Genomic DNA, 9,086 nt, shown 5'->3' on the forward strand with positions numbered 1-9,086 from the left:
AAGTAGGCCCGTCACGGTAATGTACCAGGCCGAGGCGGTGTCACCACAGACCAGTCCTGAAACCACCCCCTGGTGTCCTGACTGTCGCAGCAGACACGGGGACCCACAGTGCCACCCGTACTACCCCGAGTCGGCGCCACCACCGCCGAGTTACAACTCCCCCGCCAGAGAGGAATGGGAGATCGCCTGTACTTACTGCGACGGCGGACACTGGCTGGCACAGTGCGACGAATACAAGACACTGAACCCCGCCGAAATTGATCAGTGGCGTGAGGAGGACCAGGCGGGCGCCGGTCACCGCGCATCACTGTGCGGGGCCCACCAGCGAAGATTAGCCAAACAAGGCAACCGACCAACAGGAGTGCTCCACATAGACCCCAAGCATAGCGGGAGCCCCCGAGTGCTCATCAAAGTGGTCAGAGTGCTCCTGAGCTACGAGGACAAGGTCCTGGACACTTACGCCGTCCTTGACGATGGGTCTGAAAAGACTCTCCTCCTCGCTTCCGCCGCAGCCCAGTTGGGCCTGCGGGGTGTCAAAGAAACAATGACAATCCGTACCATTAGAAGAGACCGGAAGACCATAAAGGGTGAAAATGTCTCCTTCACGATAGCAGCGGTCGAGCAGCCCGAGAAGCAGTATAGCATCACTAACGCCTTCACCAGCCACGACATAGGTCTGTCACGGTACAACTACCCCATCCCACAGCTGATGGCGAAGTACGCGCACCTACGCAGACTACCTATACCGCTCATCGACGGCGCCACACCGACCCTGCTCATAGGCTCCGACCACGCGGACCTCCTTGTCCCAATCGAGGCGGCCCACATCGGACCTAAAGGATGCCCAGTTGCGGTTCAGACCCGGCTCCTCCTCAGACGGGGCACCGGAAGAACAAGAGGAACAGACGGAGGATGTGGAGACACAGCCAAGCACAGATCAACCAGTCTCAGGCCCGCTTCCTCCTAAGCTCCCTACCATCCCTTCCAGCCCATCAGAAGCGGGTCAAGGACAGGGACAACTTAAAAGTGGACACAGTCGTTATGATCATAGACCAGTCACTACCCCGAGCTATGTGGCCGGCCGGCCGCGTAAGCAAAGTGATCACTGGTGCAGACGGAAAGGTCAGAGCGGCCGAAGTTATTGTCCAGGGGCGGACCTACACCCGACCCGTGGCGAGGCTGATAGAGTTGCCGAGGCTCCCTGACCCCCCTGATGACGATCATGACCCACTGACTTTGTAGATTGCCCTACTCCCCACAACAGACATTGAGCAGTTGACTGGACTATTAATCTGTCTCCTTTAACTAATTAGGTGCGGACTAATTAGGAGGCGGCTGTTGTGAAGGGCCAGATTAAACTGAGAATCTACCTTTATTGTTTGATATACTTTGTATATTATTTATATATATATACGGAATATCCCTTTACCTACGTTCAAACCAGAGTAATATTCACTCTCCTTATTGGATAGCGCCCTAGGCTCCAGGCAGTCTCGCACTCAGACAGGTGCAGTGGGCAAGTTTGGGGCATGTCAGAACATGCCCGGAGTCAGCGTAGTGATACCAGACAAGGACTGAGGTTGGGACTAGATATTCACTTAAGTATAAATACAGCGCAAGGTGCGCACACCGTGCTTAGTCGCTTAGTTCAATTCAGCTTCGTTCAGTACCTTACCCACCTTCACCACGAGTCAACGTGCAGTGAAGTGAGCAACCTTGCTTCTAACAGAGCATTGAGAACCACGTGCGAATAGAATAGTAAAAGTGTCAGAGTTTAATGAAGTAACGTCAAGATTGCAGAACCATTACTGGTTGGATTATATTGATTTGGGACGTGACCACCGGAGAAGAGCATCGTTGATTTCCACTATCGTTTGGGATTTAACCTCGTGAGGATTACAACTCGGGCCTGCCTCGTGGACGGGGCTGGCTAGCTGTCATCAATGCTGTCGGGCAGTTGGATTACAATTATTGCTTTTGCTGCTGATCAAGGGAGTTTACAAGAACCGACTCCTGTACCTGGAGTCTCTTTATTCCTCATTGAATCAGACTGAGTATCCGAGCATTCCTCTACCCTCCAGGCCTTACACCCCCGGAGGGAACCCATTGTCTCCAGTCGGTACCAGTGTTGCCCTATATAGTTGCTACTATACGACAGGTGGTGTCAACTTAGACCCATCATAGGATTCCTGCTATTCTTAGTGACTCATGCTCTTGACTGACTTTACGCGACCCTAATTCTCATTCTGTAACCTAACGTTGCCTAATAATAATAAATTACCCTCAAATTGTTATGGTTTGTAACCGACCCCAATCGCACAACACAAGACAGGTATGATGGTTTGCCAAGAAACAGATATTTATTTAGAACAGGGAAAAAGGGCACAGTCCCTTTAAGGGAGAAAACACAAGACACTGGAATAACACAAGAGGGGAAGGTAAAGTGCCTTTAAGAGGCGGGCAGGAAAAGGGAACACTATGGGAAGGTAAAGGGAACGCCTAAGGGAAGGTTAAGGGAACGCCTTGGGAACAGAGGACTAGGGACTAGGAGAGCTAGGGATAGAGGACTAGGGACTAGGAGATCTAGGGACAGAGGGACAGGTACTGGGGAACATAGGGAACAGGTTCTGGGGAACAGAGGGCCAGGTTCTGGTGACAGAGGGAACAGAGGCCCGCGGAGGCGGGCTGGGGACAGGGAGGAACTGGGGACTGGTGGGAAAACATCTGGGCCGCTCTGCAGAACAGAGGAGAGGGTTAATATTCAAAGGGAAAAAACAGAGCAGATGCAGAACAGTCCAAAAAACAAAGTAACAAAGTAAATACTATCTTCGTGTGAACAAACACACAGTGGGAGATGGAATGTCCAAAATAATATCCACGAGAGAACAAAACAGAGTGGGAGATGAAATGTCCAAACTAATAACTAAGTGAGAACTAAAGGAGGCAATACGCTGGGGAAACAGCAGCGGGACGAGGGCAAAAAGCATTACGCTGAGTGAGTGACATCACAATCAAAACTCACCCAGGCGTATGCGTAAAGGTACAGGGACAGCAGCGGGAACGGGGGCAAGAGGCATTACGCTGAGTGAGTGACATCACAATCAAAACTCACCCAGGCGTATGCGTAAAGGTACAGGAACAGCAGCGGGAACGGGGGCAAGGGCACTACGCTGAGTGAGTGACATCACAATCAAAACTCACCCAGGCGTATGCGTAAAGGTACAGGGACAGCAGCGGGAACGGGGGCAAGGGCACTACGCTGAGTGAGTGACATCACAATCAAAACTCACCCAGGCGTATGCGTAAAGGTAAGGGACAGCAGCGGGGCGAGGGCATCGCCACCGGGTGGCTGGCTGTCCGAGCCGAGGAACAGAGTGCTGGAACAGTGGCGGTGACGAGGGAGTCGTCCACCGGGTAGCCGACTGTCGGAGCCGAGGAACAGAGTGCTGGAACAGTGGCGGTGACGAGGGTGTCGTCCACCGGGTAGCCGCTGTCGGAGCCGAGGAACAGAGTGCGCGCCACACCTTGGTGTGCGCGTCGGAACAGTGGCGGTGGCGAGGGCGTCGTCCACCGGGTAGCCGCTGTCGGAGCCGAGGAACAGAGTGCGCGCCACACCTTGGTGTGCGCGTCAGAACAGTGGCGGTGGCGAGGGCGTCGTCCACCGGGTAGCCGCTGTCGGAGCCGAGGAACAGAGTGCGCGCCACACCTTGGTGTGCGCGTCGGAACAGTGGCGGTGGCGAGGGCGTCGTCCACCGGGTAGCCGCTGTCGGAGCCGAGGAACAGAGTGCGCGCCACACCTTGGTGTGCGCGTCGGAACCGAGAGACGCCTCGGGGTGCGTCTGCGAGGAGGAGTGTGCCAAGCACGAAGGTCTGGAAGATGCGCGTCGGCGCGCTGAGGTCTGGAGAGCGTGCCAAGCTCGAAGGTCTGGAAGATGCGCGTCTGTGCGCTGGTACGGAGGAGCGTGCCAAGCTCGAAGGTCTGGAAGATGCGCGTCAGTGCGCTGGTACGGAGGAGCGTGCCAAGCTCGAAGGTCTGGAAGATGCGCGTCAGTGCGCTGGTACGGAGGAGCGTGCCAAGCTCGAAGGTCTGGAAGATGCGCGTCTGTGCGCTGGTACGGAGGAGCGTGCCAAGCTCGAAGGTCTGAAGTGGAACACTGGAATACCTCCCATAGAGGATTAGAGAGCGCAGTACAGTGTCTCCCTCCAGGCAAACGGCGGCAGGTGGCGAAGGCTTGAGCGCATCTGGCGCGCTGGTCTGGAGTGGAACACTGGAATACCTCCCGTAGAGAATTAGAGAGCGCAGTACAATGTCTCCCTCCAGGCAAACGGCGACAGGTGGCCAAAGCCCTTGAAGATGCGCGTTGCGCGCTGGTGACTGGAGAGCGTGCCAAGCTCGAGGGTCCGGGAGATGCGCGTTGGTCTAGATGTGCGTCAGGACGAACAGCTGCGCAGGGGTCTGCAGTGGAACGCTGGGGTGCCTCCCGTGGAAGTTACAGGGAGCGCAGAACAGTCTCCTCCACAGGCTACGGCGACAGCAGACGAAGGCTGGAGCAAACATCTCAAGGCTGGAGAGATCCATCTTACAGCATTGGTAGACCAGAGGATCTCCCGAAAAAGTCTAGATGTTAGAGAATATGACTCAGCATGAATACAACACGACCCCACGCCAAAACGAGGGGAAGCGCCCTGGTATTTAAAGCCCACAGGGGGACTAATTAGCCTGCCATCACAGGTGCGAGAGATAATAGAATATCAAACAGGTGTGGCCACTAAGGGTAAGGAACGAGAGGGTGGGGGCTAGAGAGAGTGAGTAGGGAATTCCTAACAGTAGGCTTAAAGAAGACAGAGAAAAGGTAGTGAGCAGCGGGCAAAACCTCACAGTACCCCCCCCTCAACGGGAGCCACCCGGCGACCCAAAACAAATACAGACAGAGTGGCAGGGGGCAAAACAAGAGGTACTGGCCAAGCCAGCAGGGGAAGCCACCACAAGAGTGGGGCTAGCAAAAGAAACAGGGTCGCCGAGGGGTAACTAGGGTAGCAGAGGGGCAACTGGTCTAGAGGAACTGGGTCTAGAGAACTAGTCTAGCGAACTGGGCAAGAGAACTGGTCTAGAGAACTGGTTTAGGGAACTGGTCTAGAGAACTGGTCTAGAGGAACTGGTCTAGAGGAACTGGGTCTAGAGAACTGGTCTAGAGCAACTGGTCTAGAGGAACTGAGGGGCAAGCAGGGTAGCTAAGGGGTAACCATGGAAGCACCGGGAAAGGGCTAGCAGAGGGAAGGTTAGCTGCCAGGGCACTGATAGCTACAGGGCCTATGCTAGCTGTACTGCTACATCAACATAGAGGCTGCGCAAGCTGCCGGAGCTAGGCTGGCAGACAGGGCTGGACCAGCATGAGAGCACAAGCTAGCTGGAAGGACAGTCCTAGCTGTGTGAGAAAAACTGACCTTGCTAGCTGAAAGGGCAGTCCTAGCAGTGGGATAAACTACACAAAAAAAAGTGGAGGCCATGCAGAGGGACCGGGTTAGCTGCTTGGGCCTGGCTAGCTACAGGGCCTATGCCAGCTGCAAGGCTGCATTAACATAGAGGCTGTGCTAACAGCCGGGGCCAAGCTAGCAGACCGGGGCCATGCAGAGGGAAACTGGGTTAGCCGCCAGGGCATGGCTAGCTACAGGGCCTATGCCAGCAGCAAGGGCTGCATAAACATAGAGGCTGTGCTAGCAGCCGGGGCTAAGCTAGCAGACAGGGGCTCTGCTGAGGGACTGGGTTAGCTGCCAGGGCATGGCTAGCTACAGGGGGGTCAAACAGGGCAAAACGGGAAGCAAACAGGGGAGCTAACCGGGGAGACTAACAAGCTAAACAGGGGAGTAACAGGCTAACAAGGGAGCTAAACAGGACTAACAGGGAAGCTAAACTGGGCAAACAGGGAAGCTAACAGGGCTAACAGGGGAGCTAGAGGGGAGACTAACAAGCTAACAGGGGAGCTAACAGGGCTAACAGGGGAGCTAGAGGGAACAAGAAAAAAAAAGGCAAACTCAACCTACACCGTCTGTGCTGGCTGGGGTCGTCGATTTGGTGGGGTCGTACTGTTATGGTTTGTAACCGACCCCAATCGCACAACACAAGACAGGTATGATGGTTTGCCAAGAAACAGATATTTATTTAGAACAGGGAAAAAGGGCACAGTCCCTTTAAGGGAGAAAACACAAGACACTGGAATAACACAAGAGGGGAAGGTAAAGTGCCTTTAAGAGGCGGGCAGGAAAAGGGAACACTATGGGAAGGTAAAGGGAACGCCTAAGGGAAGGTTAAGGGAACGCCTTGGGAACAGAGGACTAGGGACTAGGAAAGCTAGGGATAGAGGACTAGGGACTAGGAGATCTAGGGACAGAGGGACAGGTACTGGGGAACATAGGGAACAGGTTCTGGGGAACAGAGGGCCAGGTTCTGGTGACAGAGGGAACAGAGGCCCGCGGAGGCGGGCTGGGGACAGGGAGGAACTGGGGACTGGTGGGAAAACATCTGGGCCGCTCTGCAGAACAGAGGAGAGGGTTAATATTCAAAGGGAAAAAACAGAGCAGATGCAGAACAGTCCAAAAAACAAAGTAACAAAGTAAATACTATCTTCGTGTGAACAAACACACAGTGGGAGATGGAATGTCCAAAATAATATCCACGAGAGAACAAAACAGAGTGGGAGATGAAATGTCCAAACTAATAACTAAGTGAGAACTAAAGGAGGCAATACGCTGGGGAAACAGCAGCGGGACGAGGGCAAAAAGCATTACGCTGAGTGAGTGACATCACAATCAAAACTCACCCAGGCGTATGCGTAAAGGTACAGGGACAGCAGCGGGAACGGGGGCAAGAGGCATTACGCTGAGTGAGTGACATCACAATCAAAACTCACCCAGGCGTATGCGTAAAGGTACAGGAACAGCAGCGGGAACGGGGGCAAGGGCACTACGCTGAGTGAGTGACATCACAATCAAAACTCACCCAGGCGTATGCGTAAAGGTACAGGGACAGCAGCGGGAACGGGGGCAAGGGCACTACGCTGAGTGAGTGACATCACAATCAAAACTCACCCAGGCGTATGCGTAAAGGTAAGGGACAGCAGCGGGGCGAGGGCATCGCCACCGGGTGGCTGGCTGTCCGAGCCGAGGAACAGAGTGCTGGAACAGTGGCGGTGACGAGGGAGTCGTCCACCGGGTAGCCGACTGTCGGAGCCGAGGAACAGAGTGCTGGAACAGTGGCGGTGACGAGGGTGTCGTCCACCGGGTAGCCGCTGTCGGAGCCGAGGAACAGAGTGCGCGCCACACCTTGGTGTGCGCGTCGGAACAGTGGCGGTGGCGAGGGCGTCGTCCACCGGGTAGCCGCTGTCGGAGCCGAGGAACAGAGTGCGCGCCACACCTTGGTGTGCGCGTCGGAACAGTGGCGGTGGCGAGGGCGTCGTCCACCGGGTAGCCGCTGTCGGAGCCGAGGAACAGAGTGCGCGCCACACCTTGGTGTGCGCGTCGGAACAGTGGCGGTGGCGAGGGCGTCGTCCACCGGGTAGCCGCTGTCGGAGCCGAGGAACAGAGTGCGCGCCACACCTTGGTGTGCGCGTCGGAACCGAGAGACGCCTCGGGGTGCGTCTGCGAGGAGGAGTGTGCCAAGCACGAAGGTCTGGAAGATGCGCGTCGGCGCGCTGAGGTCTGGAGAGCGTGCCAAGCTCGAAGGTCTGGAAGATGCGCGTCTGTGCGCTGGTACGGAGGAGCGTGCCAAGCTCGAAGGTCTGGAAGATGCGCGTCAGTGCGCTGGTACGGAGGAGCGTGCCAAGCTCGAAGGTCTGGAAGATGCGCGTCAGTGCGCTGGTACGGAGGAGCGTGCCAAGCTCGAAGGTCTGGAAGATGCGCGTCTGTGCGCTGGTACGGAGGAGCGTGCCAAGCTCGAAGGTCTGAAGTGGAACACTGGAATACCTCCCGTAGAGGATTAGAGAGCGCAGTACAGTGTCTCCCTCCAGGCAAACGGCGGCAGGTGGCGAAGGCTTGAGCGCATCTGGCGCGCTGGTCTGGAGTGGAACACTGGAATACCTCCCGTAGAGAATTAGAGAGCGCAGTACAATGTCTCCCTCCAGGCAAACGGCGACAGGTGGCCAAAGCCCTTGAAGATGCGCGTTGCGCGCTGGTGACTGGAGAGCGTGCCAAGCTCGAGGGTCCGGGAGATGCGCGTTGGTCTAGATGTGCGTCAGGACGAACAGCTGCGCAGGGGTCTGCAGTGGAACGCTGGGGTGCCTCCCGTGGAAGTTACAGGGAGCGCAGAACAGTCTCCTCCACAGGCTACGGCGACAGCAGACGAAGGCTGGAGCAAACATCTCAAGGCTGGAGAGATCCATCTTACAGCATTGGTAGACCAGAGGATCTCCCGAAAAAGTCTAGATGTTAGAGAATATGACTCAGCATGAATACAACACGACCCCACGCCAAAACGAGGGGAAGCGCCCTGGTATTTAAAGCCCACAGGGGGACTAATTAGCCTGCCATCACAGGTGCGAGAGATAATAGAATATCAAACAGGTGTGGCCACTAAGGGTAAGGAACGAGAGGGTGGGGGCTAGAGAGAGTGAGTAGGGAATTCCTAACAGTAGGCTTAAAGAAGACAGAGAAAAGGTAGTGAGCAGCGGGCAAAACCTCACACAAATACTATTTCTGTGTCAATGCCGTGTTCTTGTGGGTGTTCACCATCTATATTTGATGTACTGTCTGGCCAGTAATTAAAGTACATAACTAGCAGTGGTTTAATCTATCACAATCTTTAATACAGTCAGGGTTTTGTAACCCCTCAGTTACAGTTTTGAAAAAAAAACGGGAAAGAAAAAAAACACTCTACATGTTCCCAATCAATGTTAATGTAACAAATAATCTGCAACCCCTGCACCGATTATTACATCATCAATGTAGAGCCACTGTGGGGAAATAAATGTTATTAGGCCTTTATGGAGAATCAAAGAGGACATGTCTTGCTCACAGGAACCACAGCCTACATGAAGCACAGACGGAGCTAGGAATGATCTATTAATAGTCCATTCATTTTCCAGAGGTACCGG

Source organism: Notolepis coatsorum (assembly GCF_963971535.1).
Source record: "Notolepis coatsorum genome assembly, chromosome: 19".
NCBI lineage: Eukaryota > Metazoa > Chordata > Actinopteri > Aulopiformes > Paralepididae > Notolepis > Notolepis coatsorum.